Raw genomic sequence first — 16500 nt, 5'->3', positions numbered from 1 at the left:
ACTAATCATGTTTGTTACATGTCAGGCATGAGTATTCGCATATCCATAATAGGTTCATATGTGACCCAAATCTTTCCGAGGAGATCACTTGCGATATTGAAGTGGATAATGAAGATAAGGAATGGATCAGAAGAGAATGGATCCATCATGAAGAATCAAAGCCACTCACGTTAGAGAGAACGATCACTATTAATCTGGATGATAAAGAGAATCCCAAAGAAGTTAAAATTGGAGAAAGTCTTCCCTCAGCAGAGGCAGAAAGGATCATAGATTTGCTCAAGGAATATCAAGATATATTTGCATGATCTTATGCTGACATGTCAGGCCTCGATCCGAGCATAGTCGAGCATACTTTGCCAATTGATCCAAGTATTCCACCAAAGAAGCAAAAACTGAGGCGAACAAAGCCGAAACTGGCGAAGAAAATAGAAGAAGAAGTGATGAAATCACTCAAAGTCGGTTTCATTGAAGTAGTACCATATCCAGAATGGGTTGCCAACATAGTACCCGTAATGAAGAAAGATGGTCGAGTATGGGTGTGCGTTGATTATCGCGATCTAAATAAAACAAGCCCTAAGGATGATTTCTCGCTTCCACATATTGATGTATTAGTAGATAGCACTGCCGGGTTCGAAACATTTTCATTTATGGATGGTTTCTCAGGATATAATCAAATCCTCATGAAGGAAGAGGATAAGGCGAAGACATCCTTCATAACACCATGGGGCACATTGTGTTATAAGGTGATGCCTTTCGGTTTGAAAAATGCTGGTGCCACGTATCAAAGGGCAATGGTAACTTTGTTCCACGACATGATGCATAAAGAAATCGAGGTATATGTGGATGACATGATTGCAAAATCCAAACAAGGAGAAGATCATGTTGAGGTGCTTCGCAAATTGTTCGAAAGACTTAGAAAGTACAAGTTGCGATTGAACCCCAACAAGTGTGTATTTGGGGCAAAATCTGGCAAACTGCTAGGATTTGTAGTCAGTAATAGGGGCATCGAAATAGATCCTTCCAAGATCAAGGCAATATACAACTTAAAGACTCCTTCTACGGGAAAAGAAATGAGAAGCCTATTGGGGTGATTAAACTACATTGCCTGTTTCATATATCAGCTTTCTGAGACTGTTAAACCATTCTTTAAACTGTTGAAGAAAAATGCCAAAATAAAGTGGGATGCGGAGTGTCAACAAGCCTTTGATAGGATCAAAGAATATCTAGTATGCCCACCAGCGTTAGTACCACCAATCCCTGGAATTCCATTGATCTTATATTTGACGATTCATTATGAGTCGTTAGGAGCGATGCTTGTACAAAGAAGACCAAATGATGGTAAAGAACAAGCCATTTATTACTTGAGCAAGAAGTTCACAACATCAGAAATGAGCTACCCAGCAGTCGAGAAGACATGCGTTGCATTGATCTGGGTATTACACAGATTAAGACAGTACACCCTTTATCACCAAATTTTCCTAGTGACCGAGAATGATCCGATCAAGTACCTTCTTGAGAAATCCTCATTGGTCGGGAAATTGGCAAAGTGACAAGTTTTGTTATTAGAATTTGATATCAGAAGTTCATCCCAAAAGTCAGTTAAAGGACGAGCGATAACAGACATGTTGGCAGAAAATTCGCAGAATATTGCCAGTCCTTAAGAACAACATGATGATCATATATTGACACTAGTCGACGATAAATGGACCATGTATTTTGATGGTGCAACCAACTTATCTGGATCAGGAACTGGGGCAGTACTGATCTCCCCATAAGGCCAACACTATCCGGTATCTGCGAAATTGGTATTTCCATGCACCAATAACGTCGCTGAATATGAAGCATGCATTCTCTGTTTACAATTAGCCCTTTCAATGAAGGTAAAAAGTTGCAAGTATATGGAGATTCTATGCTCATCATATTGCAAACAACTGTGAATGGCAAACTCGAGATGCCAAGCTAATTCCTTATCACAGATATTTAGAAGAGACGATAGAAAGTTTCGAAGAAATAACATTCGATTATCTCCCAAGAACTCAAAACCATTTTGCAGATGCTCTAGCAACTTTGTCATCCTTACTGCAAGCTGAAGATGGTATGGATATAAAACCATTGATAATCAATATTCTTGAACAACTAGCTCATTGCATGATGGTTCAGGCAGAATTTGACAACGAACCATGGTATCATGACATCAAAAAATATATTCAATTGGGAGAATTTCCTGAAAAAAGTCAACCAGGTGACAGGAAGTTTATAAGGAAGATAGCCAACAAATTCTTCCTCAGTGGTCAAATCCTCTACAAGAAATCATTTGATTCAACCCTACTAAGATGTGTGGATGCTACAGAAGCTGAACAGATCATGAAAGAAATTCATGAGGGTGAATGTGGACCGCACATGAATGGACATCTTCTAGCCTGAAAGATTATGAGATTGGGATACTATTGGATGACAATAGAAATAGATTGCATCCAACACATGAGATGTTGCCATCAATGTCAAGTTTATGGAGACAAAATCAATGCACCGTCAAATGAGCTACATCAAATGTCCGAGCCATGGCCATTTTCAATGTGGGGCATTGATATGATTGGTCCAATCAACCCCAAGGCCTCAAATGGGCACCGGTTTATCCTGGTTGCTATTGACTATTTCACGAAATAGATTGAAGCAAACTCCTACACAAATGTTACTGCCAAGAATGTTGCAAGATTCATCAGGCGGGACATCATTGCTAGGTATGGAGTTCCAGAAGCAATAATTATGGATAGCTCAAATCTAAACAACAGAACTGTAGATGATTTACTTGAGCACTTCCATGTCCGACATCTGAACTCATCTCCATATCGTCCACAAATGAATGGAGCAGTTGAAGCAGCAAATAAAAATATCAAGAAGATACTGGCCAAGACAGCTGAAAATTATCGTGATTGGCATGAAAGGTTACCGTATGCTCTGATGGCATACCGAACTTCAATTCGAACATCAACTGGAGCAACCCCATTTTCCTTGGTTTAAGGAATGGAAGCAGTGCTACCTGTTGAAGTAGAAATTCCTTCATTAAGGATATTATCCCAATTGAAGCTTTCAGAAGCTGAGTAGATTCAACAAAGATATGAACAACTCAACATGATCGATGAAAAGAGATTAAGAGCTATATGCCATGGGCAGGCTTATCAGAGAAGAGTGGCTAAATCCTTTAATCGAAAAGTGAAACCGAGGAATTTCAAAACAAAGGATTTAGTAGTGAAGAAAGTCATCTTCAACAATTCAGATCCTCGTGGTAAATTCACTCCGAATTATGAGGATCCATATATTGTCAAGAAGGTTCTTCCTGCAGGAGCATTGATTCTTGTAGATATGGCAGGAACAGAATTGACCTATCATGTAAATGCCGATGTTGTCAAGATTTTCTACCCATGAAATGAAGACGAACATTCAAGAAAAGATTCGGGTCGCTTTAGAACATGTGCATATTATGCATATCATGCATACCATGCATTTCATGAACATGTTTATTTGTTTTGCAGAAGAAAGCAAAAAGAATTCGAACTAGATGATGATTTCGAAATTCCCAATGGAGTTATCAAATAATAGAGGGAAGTATTATTTCCAATTCAACTTTCCATTGATATTCCCTAATGTACTTTTCTTTTCATCATCCCTAGGGAAACAAAGAAAAGGAAGCAACAAAAGAAGAATTCACAGTGGAACCAAAGAAAAAACATGCAAACAAGAGGGATCTTGGTAAATTGATCAGACAGGTATCCCTAAATCGTAAGGGCATGTGCTAAAGAGGTTGCCTTTCTAAGAGAAAAATTAAACTTTTTCTTCCCCAAGCGGAATGACACTAAGGCTAAGCAAAAACAAAGCAGATTGTTTTGAAAAGGAAAATACATCAGAAATGTTTCAATCAAAAATTTTGAAACACGCTTTCTTTGAAAATGCACTAAGCATCAAAATTCCCTATAAGAGATAATTTGACAAAAGGCTTTGAAAAATTTCAAAGAGAAAGTTTGGATCAAATCCAATGGAAAGACCTTCAAATGATGAAAGGTAAGCCATATCCAAACACGTCCCTTATGCACTCAAAGTCAAAATAGAGAAGTGAGTGAGAAAAACTCATCCGAAGGAAATAGGGGATGTTCGCGATGATTACATGAATTGAAATGATGAAAGGCGATCATTTCACTATCCCAAACACATACATATCCCTTGCAAACCAAATTTGGGCCAAAATAGTAAAGAAGTTTTCCCAAAACAACCCTGTTAAGAACCACCCTACATTGGGGCAAATTAGCAAGTTTGTGATTGATAGCTGTGGAGAATAGGATCAAGAAAGATTTTATTGCATGCTTTTGCATCGATCTTTCTGTGATAACTTCATATGAAGTCATATGGAAGCTCAAGACATCCCAAAAGGAAGAAGAGCGCTTCATTCCTTATACCCAAACACATTACCTTTGGCAAAGCCCACTTGAGCCTGAATATTCATTTCAAAACCCTAAATTGGTGATCATCTCTTCACACTGGAGCATGAGCATATGATCTACTTTAATAGATAAGAAACAAAAAGGCAGAACACAGAATCCTTAGAATTCAAAAAGGTCAAAGGCGAAAGAGTCTGGGGAATGAAAAAGCAGTGTGCCTGGTAAAAGTAAGGCCAAATGCCCAAAGGAAAATGAGAAAGAAAAAAGAGTTCAAAAGAAAGCTCAAAATGACAAAAAAGGTCATGACAAAGCAAAGTCAAGATCATGAGAGATCATAGATCACAACAAGTGAGAATGAACAAAAGAAAAGGGATTGTGATGAATGTTTAGGGGATTCTGATGTTCATAAAAAAAAAAAAAGATCCCTAGTAGACAACAGAAAAAGGGTGGTGATGCCAAGAAGATTATCAATTCCATGAAAACCCTGAATTCAAACAAATAAGCCTTTTGAGCCTACCCAATACCAACAATATAACCTCTCCCCAAAGACTCTTAAGATTGGGATGTTAAGAGAAGAAACATGACTTTATAACATGAAGCCATCACTCAAAGAAGTGTACGCAATAATATCTTGTCTTGTCCTCGAGGTTCTTAACTTGTAGACCCGAAGCCAGATATGATGAAATCCTTTTCTTGGCCTCAGATTGCCTATCCTTGAATAGCCATTGACCAAGCCAACATTACAGTCCTCCGAAAGACCTTATCGGATCAATTGGATTGTATACATTGCGAACATCTCCGAACACCTAAGGATTGGTTAAAAGAGAAAAATTGAGGGATATTAGACAAGTCTCCTTTCAATCAAATGAAGAAAAGACCAAATTCATAGATTGAAACAAATCCTTTCAAATGAAGGTTTTCCAAACGATCATTTCAAGCATTTCTTGAAAGATTGCAAGCATTTTGTTCAAATAATTCCTTGAAAAGGAAATTTGATTGTCTGAAATGCGTTAATGCAAAGAATGCATGTTTCAAAACCAGGTTTCAAAAGTTTTTGGTCAACTTAAAACCAAATTTTCAAACAGTTTGTGGTAAACTAAGAAAAAACCACGTTTCAAACAGTTTTGATTAATTTCAAAACTACTTTTCAAAATAGTTTTTGGTCAACTAAAAACCATGCAAAGGTTAGTGAAACCTCAAAAAATCACGTAACTCATGGTCAAGGCATTCATTATTGGAAGTCTTCCCAAAGTCCTACAGGCGAGGAGCCCCTAGGCAAATTTGAAGTCCTACAGGCGAGGAGCCCCTAGGCAATTTCCAAAATCCTACTGGTGAGGAACCACTTGGCAAGTCTCCAAAATTCGAAGTCCTACAGGCGAGGAGCCCCTAGGCAATTTCCAAAATCCTACTGGTGAGGAACCACTTGGCAAGTCTCCAAAATTCGAAGTCCTACAGGCGAGGAGCCCCTAGGCAATTTCCAAAATTCTACTGGTGAGGAACCACTTGGCAAGTCTCCAAAATTCAAAGTCCTACAGGCGAGGAGCCCCTAGGCAAATTTGAAGTCCTACAAGCGAAGAGCCCCTAGGCAAATTCAAGTCCTACTGGTGAGGAACCACTAGGCAAATCCAAAGTCCTACAGGCGAGGAGCCCCTAGGCAATTTCCAAAATCCTACGGGTGAGGAACCACTTGGCAAGTCTCCAAAATCCTCAGGCGAAGAGCCTCAGGCGTTCATGGTTCGTGAGTTCGTCCTTAAACCACGAAATCAGAATAACCATCATAATCATCACCACCATCAATTCATGCCCTTGGATAAGCAACAAAGAAACTCTCACAAACAGGTAAGTTTTTCTCCCTCAATCATTAAGAATCTTTTGAATTATGCTCTGAAAAGATAACCTTTGGATTAGATCACGAATTTCAAAAGCAAGATCCCTAATCAATTGTTGTGAAATGTCAATCTTATCTTGTTCAGTGAGTCAACTAAAAATTCAAGTGTCACCTTGTCTTTGAGATCAACCTCTAACGAGCTCAATCTCAAAGAGGGGCAGCTGTTGATACCTGATTTTTAGCTCATTTTTTTCATATTTTAAAAAATTTCAAAATTAGGACTAGGAATCTTGGCCAAGCCTAGAAACCTATTTCTAAACAAAAAAATATTTTTTTAACATTTTTCTGCATTTTCCCTTAATTTCTTTTAGTCAAAATAGGTGAGAAAATCAAGAAAAATAGCAAATGGAATCAGAAAATTCCATAAAAATAGTCATTAGTCTTATTTTAAATCCAATTTCATGAATAAATTGTCAATTTTGAAAAATCTCAATCGGGTATATATTTTTTTTTCCAAAATTGGGCAAAATTAAACCCAAATTGAACAAAAAATGCAATTAAATCTCTTTTAGTCATTTTTAAGTCATAGTGTCTTCACAAAAATTGATTCTGAGACCTTGAATTGCATAATGGTCAATCCAATTGCACAATTTGACATAAAAATAAAAAATCCCCAAAATTCGATTGAAAATTAAGAATTTTGAACCCAAATTGGGAATCGTGCCCAATATGAAATTGTCGAACCATGAGGTTATCATTTCTAAGGTTAATCGGGTGTGGGTAATTCAATTTTGGCATCAATTTCACCTAATCAGGTCATTAGGACATCAAATTGAATGAAACCCTATTAACCTAGATACAAAAATGTGAAAATCTCGGACACAATTATAACAAAAATTGGGAAAAATCATATATTTGGGTTCGGAATATGATGGGGAATTCAATTTTGGGGTTTAATTTGAAAAAATCGGTTGAAATTGAGTCCAATTTGAGTTTTTAATCAAAACCGGGCCTGCCGGGTTGACCGGGTCAACTCGACCCGACCCAGTGACCCGTCTTCTTCACCCGGATCACCTCAGAATGTTCAAAACCCATAAAATAACTCCCGTGCCCAGAACTTTACCGACTTCCCCCGATCAAATTAGCACGTTTTAATCGATTTGGCCAGCTGAAAAATATCCAGCTGGCACTAGAGAATCAATCTAACCGATTATAATTCGGTTCTAACCGAATTTGGGCGGGATTTTTGATGAATGAAAAACGGAAAAACTTGAACATTGCAAGGGGAACCTGCTCGACCAAATGCCAGAGTGAGAGAAGAGAGAGAAACAGAGGAAACCAACGAAAAGGATCTAGAGAGAGAGGGTCGAGAGTTCCCTCACAAGTGTTCGGTGCCGCCGTGGACGGCGGAGCACCGGCGAATCATGATTTGGCCGTGACTCTCCCCTAGTGGTTCTAGTCGACTCGGCTAGTCCCGAAGGCCCGAAACCGAGCCTTTTCCAGCCAATCCAGAGCTCTTCCGGTGAGACCAAGACTACCGGGTGGAAGTACAAGTATTAGCGAGCAACCCTATAGGCGCAGATCAATTCGATAATTTCTTTTGATCATCGAACGAAGCAGGTAAATATCGTTCATAGTCACGATTTCCCAGATATTCCAGAATTCGGTTTCAACTTCGATATGCATGTTTGTGTGATTTCGTCGATAAATCTTGGCATTTTGATGTTCAGTACCAGTTTCTAATCATTTTTGGTGTTGTTTGATTGCATTTTGGGCATTAAAAATGCATAAACCGAGTCGGTCACCCCCATGAACCATCTCGCCGGAGCTCGAACATCACCGCCGGAGCTCGAACATCACCACCGGAGCCTCGCCGTGGCCATAGGCCTATCAAGTCAGTCTGTTCTTACCTTGTTTGATGTTCTGGAAGTCATTTTGATCGATGTAGACGGCTAGGGCGAATAAAATAAGGACTTGAAGCTTCTGGTAATGTTAGGGTAGGATAATAGTAAATTGACATTTTCTAACCGATTTTTCGCCGGCCGACGGTAGTCCGACGGCGAATTGGCAAGTTGAATATGATAATAGATGATATAGCCTTAATGTAGAACCCAAAATCATGGCCGGAATCACACCGGAAGGTCGACAGATCCCAATCCAAAGACACGGCCTCGAAAACATTGAACTGGAAATTGTGCATACCAAGTGTTTGTGAAAATGCCCCAATGAAAAAATCCCTAAACGGCGCCGTTTTTGGGCGTTATGCTCACCGGGGAAAGCAACCAGCGCCGGCGCCGGCGAAGCCCGGTTCGATCAGGTCGAACCGGGTGGAACCAGGCCGGTCCTGTTCGTCTCTAGGCGAGAAAACAATAAAACATAAATAAATAAATAAAATCTAAAAATTTCAAAAAAAATATAATAAAAAATATAGAAAACAAAATAAATAAAAAATTTCACAGAAAAAATCAAATAAAAAAAACATCAGAAAAATATAAAAATTTGGAAAAAACAAAAAATTCACAAAAAATTAGAAAATTCATAAAAATTCAAAAAAATTTAGAAAATTCATAAAAATTCCAAAATTCTTAGAAAATTCATAAAAATTCAGAAAATTCAGAAAATACAAATAAAAAATTTGAAAAATTTTAAAAATAAAAATTTGAAAAATTGGAAAATTCATAAAAATTTTCAGAAAATCAAAAAAATCAATCAATTCTTAGTCAATAAAATTTTTGAAAAAAAAAATTCAAAAATTTTGAAAATTCACAGAATGGTCCAAAAACATCATGGCCAACCATAAAAAGTGAGATTTGAATTTTCGGAAGTGCCTAAGTGGCATTTTTAGAAAATCCCAAATTCAGGGGTTATAACCCCTAAAAAACCGTAAAACCCTAAAAAATGTGAATTATGAAATGAATAAGCTTCTAGAGCTTCATTAGGGTTTGGGTATTTTGATTGATTTTCATTTTTAGAGACCATTTAGGATTGATTGATCTGATTAACTTCGATTGTACATTTAATACTTGTTTGGTTCTTTCTGCGATTAGAATGGATAGAATTAGTGAGTAAGTCTCGGAAATTCGCATGACACGTTAGACATCGTATCGTTCTTAGGTACCGAAAGGACGTTAAGGTTCTCAATTTCGGGATTAATAACGTAACCAAGTCCTCGTACTCAGAATCTCTGGTTCGTAGAATCGTGGTATTTCTCTCGTACCTCGATTAGATTTCTAGTCTACCTACCAATAATGACTAGTGTCGACTCCAAAATCACAAACCTAGTCTGAATAGGAAATTACCTTCTACTGTCACGTGAGGTATGGTCTAGGAGAGACCCTTACACAGAAATACCTCCTTAGCGCGTAAATCCGGAAAGCCCAAAAAAAAAAAAAAAGCACGGCGTGACAAACGTGCCAAACCCAAAAAATTCTAACTCAAACCCGCAACTTCGTGAATCTTCTCCAGTTAATCTAGCACGTGTAAATTGATTTGGCCAGCTGGAGAACCTCCAGCTGGCACCAGAGAATCAATCATAACCGATTCTAAGTCGGTTCTAACTAAATTTGGGGGGGAAATGGATCAACAAAAACAAAGAAAAAATTGAACATTGAAGGGGAAGTGTTCGGTGAAATGCCAGAGAGAGAGAGGAGAGAGAAAGGAGCGAAATCAAAGAGAAGGATCTAGAGAGAGAGGGTCGAGAGTGCCCTTACGAGTGTCCGGCGCCGTCGTGGACGGCGGAGCACCAGCAAATCATGGATTGGCCGTGATTCTCCCCTGGTTGTTTCAGTCCGACAAACTGATCGCGAAACCCTGAAAACGAGCTCCGTCCGGCGCGCCAAGACCTACTCCGGCGAATCATAGGCTACTAGGGTGAAGTTCAAGTGTCAAGGGACAACTATAGAGGTGCAGATCAGTTCGGAAATCCCTCTTAATCATCGAACGAAGAAGGTAAAGTCGGTTCATAGTCATTTGTTTTCAAAATTTTCCAGAATTTGGTTTTAATCCCAATATGAATGTTTGTGTGATTTCATCAATGAATCTCGGTATTTTGATATTCATAACTAGTTTCGAACCATTTTTGGTGTTGTTTGATTGCATTTCGGGCATTAAAAATGCATAAACCGAGTCGGTCACCCTATGAACCCTCCCGCCGGAGCTCAGGTGACGTCGCCGGAGCATCATCATGGCCACAGGCCTATCAAGTCAGTCTGTTCTTACCTTGTTTGATGCCTTATTAGTGATTAGAATCGAGTTAGACGGCTAAGGCGTGCAATATTGTGATTTGAAGGTTAGGTTAGTTTAGCACAGTTGCGAATTAGGTTTTTTTTACCGGTTTTTCGCCGGCTGGCAAACTTCCGCCGGTGTTCTGAGTAGGCTAGATTCAAAGTAAAACATGTGAACATCATAATGGTGCAATCGGAAGGGCGAGATAGTCGTCGTAAGGTCGCCGGATTCCGATCCAAAGTCACGGCCTTGATAACGTTCGAGTCAAAATTGTGCACACCAAGTGTTTGATCAAATGCCACAATGAAAAAGGGGTTAAACGGCGCCGTTTTTGGGCTTTGGGTTTGCCGGAGAAGGTGACCGGTGCCGGTGACGCCCGGATCGGCCAAGCCAAACCGGGTTGAACCGGGCTGGTCCGGTTCATTTTCTAGGCGGGAAATTTTAAAAAATTAAAAAAAATAAGATCAGAAAAAAATCTAAAAATTTTGGAAATTCGAAAAATTCCAGAAAAAATAGGAAATTCACAGAAAAAATAAAAAAATTAGAAAATTCATAAAAATTCTAAAATTTTTATAAAATTAAAAAAAAATCATAAAAAATTAGAAATTTTTAGAAAAAAATTAAAAAATTCAGAAAATTTAGAAAACCCATAGAAATTCAGAAAATTCAGAAAATACAAACAAAAAAATATGAAAAATTGGAAAATTCATAAAAATTTTCAGAAAATCATAAAAAATAATTCTCGGTTAATAAAATTTTCGAAAAAAAAATAAAAAATTTCAAAAATTTCAAAAATTCACAGAATAGTCCAAAAACACCATGGCCAACCATAAAAAGTGAGATTTGAATTTTTGGAAGTGTTCAAGTGGCATTTTTAGAAAATTCCAAATTCAGGGGTTATAACCCCTAAAAAACCCTAAAACCCTAAAAAATGTAAATCATGAAATGAATAAGCTTCTAGAGCTTCATTAGGGTTTGGATGTTTTGATTGATTTTCATTTTTAGGGACCATTTAGGATTGATTGATCTAATTGAGATTGATTGTACATTTAATACTTGTTTGGTTTTTCCTGCGATTAGAATGGATAGAATTAGTGGGTAAGCCTCGAAAATTCGCATGACACGTTAGACATCGTATCGTTCTTTGGTACCGAAAGGACATTAGGGATCTCAATAATGACTAGTGGCGACTCCAAAATCACAAACCTAGACTAAATAAGAAATCACCTTCCACTGTCACGTGAGGTATGGTCTGGGAGAGACCCTTACGCAGAAATACCTCTTTAGCGCGCAAATCCCGAAAGTCCCAAAAAAAAAAGAAGCGCGGCGCAACAGGCTTGGCGACTCCACTGGGGAGTTACCTTTTCTAAGTGGACTTAGGCCTAGATAGAACGATATACTTGTGTTTTGTGCTTGCAAGGATCCCAGGTACGTCCCGCTAATGATAGTGTTAAATGGTTTTGCAAGCGGGTGATATAAGGGGTGTAGTCTTTGCTAACCCTTGTTTTGCAGGATGGTGTTGGGATTGAATGTGTTTTGAATGAATTTTAGAAGTGCTGTTTGGTCATTAATTGCTATGCATGTCTTTAAATTGCTTTAGCACTACACCATTAGCACACACCACCCGTGGCCCAACCTCGGCTACATTTAGGATTACCGTTAGGAGGTATGTGTTTAGGCGAAACTATGGGCCGATTGCTCCTGGGATCGTTTAAATACAATATCGATCACCGAGGTGGAATAATATTTCATAACTTTAGGCCGATTGCCTATTGGAATGGAATCCCTTGTCCATTAAGGTGATGACCTTGAGCCTTTAGCATATCCTACCCTTTTAGGCGTCAAAACTTCACTGGTTGCATTCGCTTGTCTTTGTGGTTGGTATACCTAAAACCAAACAAAATATCATGGTAAGCAAGTATCGTTCCATTCCATTCTTTTATAATTATGCATGTTAGTTGGCACATTCTTAAAAAATGCCTAAATGACATTCAATGCTTGGTCTAAATGCCCTTTCATTTTAGAATGCATGATTAGGGCATCATACTCCATTTGACCATTCTTTCATTTTTAGATGAAATGTATAGGTCCATGGCGGATTTTTCATGTAATTCAAATGCTTATTCGTTCACTTCAATGTATTCGAAGTTGTAAAACATAGTTTAGGACTTTATGGTCTAAATGGAGTATGACAGAATGGGCATTTACATCACACATTGAATTTGTTCATGATCTCAACTATATGCTCTTTTAAGGTTCAAACAGACTCAAAATGACATTTGCATTACTTTTGAGGTATGCAAGTGTATTTAACCTCCGTCCTACCTTAAAAGGACATATAAGTGAAATGGGGGCATTAAAATCAATTGGTAATCCATGGTGAATAATAATCACTTTCTTTTACATGCTTTAGATCGAAATGGGGAAACTAGACATACAAGTCATTCCTATTCCAAAGAAGGAGCTTCTGGCATGGTGGGTAAACATGACAAAGGACGACAAAGGACAACAAAGCATACGTAAGGGAAAGGCTCGGATATTTGTTCAAGCTCATCAACCTGGAGTACCAAGTGAGTCTAATACAAGCATTATCCCATTTTTAGGAAGTTACCACTGCCACATTTCAATTGGGCGAGCACGAGATGGTACCTATACTAGAAGAATATAAGGCAACCATTGGGATTGATTTCGAGTCAAGAACCGTCGAACCCCCAGTTGGATTGAAACCCATAAGTGTTATAGCCGAGTTTTTAAACTTGAAGACCCCTCAAGTGGAAAAGTTGATCAAATCAAATACCGAGAGATTTCCTCTATCTTACTTGGTGGACAATTATTCCAAATTGCCGAAAGAAACAGGAAACTCTTCCGTGAGGGTTTTTATTCTGGCCTTCTTCGGATTCATTTTATTTCCCACATCAAGGACGGGATTAAATCCTCTCGTTGCGGTAATTGCTAGGCAAGCTTGCCTAAAATGGGACTTCTCCAATATGCTCTTGGCGGAGACCATCATTTCATTAAATAAATACCAAAATAAGCAAAAAGGTGTACTGCAAGCTTCAGTTGGGTTACTTTCTGTGTGGTTTATTTCCCATACTCGACCTTGGGAACGTCATATCCGCATTCGAGAGATCGACTCATCTATCAACCCTATCGAGAAATATTTGAAACTCCAAGACAAAATGCCAAAGTACTCTTTTCATGAGTGGGCAAACTTCATTAGAGCATTAACTCCCGACCAGCTTTAATGGAGGATTCAATGGCCGAAGATAACAAAAACTCAAATTACTACCCAAGACTGTAATTTTGTGCCTTTGCTTGGATTGAGCGGCGAAACTGCTTATTGCCCACTAAGAGTCATACGACAATTCAGAATGCTTCAACAAATTCCACCTATTTGGCATCCTAAGGAGTTCACATTTGAGATACCGCAAAGACCTCTACCGGAAAAGAAAAATAAAGAGCTGCGAACAAGGGTCGATGGGTTCGTGAATTTCTTGAAGAGATCAACCAAGCAAATAGTACAATGGCCTGAAGATTTGGAAGGAGAAATGAAGCTCTTTTTGGCATTCAATGAGTATATAAAGTGGTTGAAGGTTAAGCGACCAATTGATGTCGAACCCTATGTACCTTTGAGTGTTACTACTCATTCTGATGAGCCGTACATCCTAAAGTACATTGTGTCAAGCACGCCAGGTGTAGAGCCGTATGTTCCCGAGGAGGTTCTAATCGATGTGAAAGAATGGGAGACACGAGTCAAGGAGTATGAAGAAGCTGAAGCTACCTTAGCTAGCAAGAAGTCTATACTTGTTTAAGCTAATGTTACCCTATTTTGATGAATAGCATTGTAATAAAAATTTTCCAAATTGAAACAATTGCTTAATGAAGTTTCAAAATATTTTTGTGAAGAATCACTATGGATTACAATTCTTTGAATTGTATGATTCTTCGAGAAAGACATTGATGAAGAATTTTATACAAAACTAAGGCTTGTATGAAATTTCTTATCCTTGATAATCTCATGAAACCATACAATTAAAAGAATGTAGGGTTTCATGATCATTTTACTATGCTGATATCGGATCCTTTTTGACAAAGCAAGTTGTTTAGCAACGGAAGGTAAAAGACCTCGAACTCGCCTACAAGTTAGAATGGCGGAAGAAGAAACCTGTGCTCGACTAGTTGAAATCGAGAATCAAATGACCCAAATGGTTGCAATGATGGCGGAAATGAAGGCTTTTATTCTCGCATCTCGAGGATCTTATCCTATTACTCCAAATGTGGGAACTTCAAACGCTACCGAAACATCGATTGAAGACTCAGTCAGAAACAAAGAACCGGTTCAAGAAAATCCTCCAAAGACTACACTTGAGGCGGTAAATTTAGAAAAGGATGATCAAATCAAGAAGATGTCCAAAACAAAGGATGAAGAAGAGGCCAAGAGATTGGCCAAAATTGAAGAATGCTTAGCAATTCAAGGCTATGAACTTCAAAGGTTCGACAAGTTCTCGCCATATGCAAAGGCGGTTGTTCCATAAAACTATAAGGAGCCAGAGTTCATGAGCAAGTATGATGGCACTGGTTGTCCCAAAAGCCATTTGAAGTATTATCTCCGCAAGATAGCAAGATATTCAGACAACACGCCACTTCTTATTAGCACATTTCAAGATAGTTTGAGAGAGGCGGCCCTTGCATGGTACACAGCCCTCGACATAGAAGACTTCACTGAATGGGATCATTTGGCGGGAGAATGTCTTCGCCAGTACAAGTTTAATGTTGAAGTACTCCCAACTAGAGAGGATCTCGTCAGAACTGAGAAACGGAAGAATAAAGGGTTCAGAGCTTATGCTCAGAGATGGAAAGCTGTTGCTTCACAAGTAAAGCCCGCCATAAGTGAAGACGAGCTCATTGAGCTCTTTCTAAAATCATTGCAAACTGAGTATTATGACAAGCTTCATGTATCAGGCTGTCAAACATTCACCATGTTGGTTAAAGTAGGTGAGAGAATTGAATAGGGGTTGAAAGAGAAGAAGGCTCAAGAAACAGCAGCACGAAAGCCTTACCCCGGAAAAAAAGACAAAGAACTCATCCGAGAAGTAGCTATGGTGTCAAGCCTAAGTACTCATCAAGCATCATTTCCAAATCAATCAAATGTCGCTTGGAAAAACCCAAGGCAATTCGAGCCAAATAAAAGGCCCGTGAGGCAATATACACCGTTGCCCCGACCCTTGTCAAAGCTATTACCAATGCTTCTAGAAAGGCATTTGGTGGCCAAGAAAGTACCGAGAGACAACCCTGCGTGATTTTCTTGGTACGATGAGTCAAAAACTTGCACCTATCACATGGGAGAAAGGGGACATCATGTAGATAATTGTCCTACTCTAAAGTACAAGGTTCAACAGCTCATTGACAAGAAGATATTGAACTTCCAAAAGCCCGAGCCAAATGTACATCAGAATCTTCTCCCTAAGCACAATACAGTAAACATGATCAAGGATGAAGAAACAGTGATCGAGTCTGACGATGAAGATGAATACGAAGTCAAGATTAAAGTTTCTCGATTAGGGGATGCTCGCTTTCGTCAAGAACCACTCCTAAAAGGCGAGATTGTAGACAACTTGGGAGAAGATTCCAGAAAATATAACTTCTAAGTGAAATATACCCCACCGCCATGGGCATTCAAAGATGAAGTAATTGTGCCTGATGGCTGGAGTGGTATGGACGATGAAACCAGTCCTGAGGAGAAAGCTCTACCTAAGAAAGAAATGCTTCAAGATGAAATAGATCAGAATGAAAAGGAGAAAGAAAAAGTCCGTCAGGGTGAAAGGCGTTTTACCCAGAAGTCATCCGTTGAAGGCAAAACTGTAGACTTACTTGGTCAAAACAGCGGTAAATATAATTACCGTGTCAAATATACACCACCACCATGGGCGTTCAAAAATGAAGACATTGTACCGGACGGATGGAGTGGCATGGACGAGGTCCCGATCAGCCATTTAAATCTCGAGGAGAATGAAG

Source organism: Syzygium oleosum, unplaced genomic scaffold (genome assembly GCF_021117445.2).
Source record: "Syzygium oleosum isolate NSW1041296 unplaced genomic scaffold, Sole_v2.1 Sole_v2.12, whole genome shotgun sequence".
NCBI classification, from domain to species: domain Eukaryota; kingdom Viridiplantae; phylum Streptophyta; class Magnoliopsida; order Myrtales; family Myrtaceae; genus Syzygium; species Syzygium oleosum.
This window is presented reverse-complemented; position numbering follows the sequence as displayed.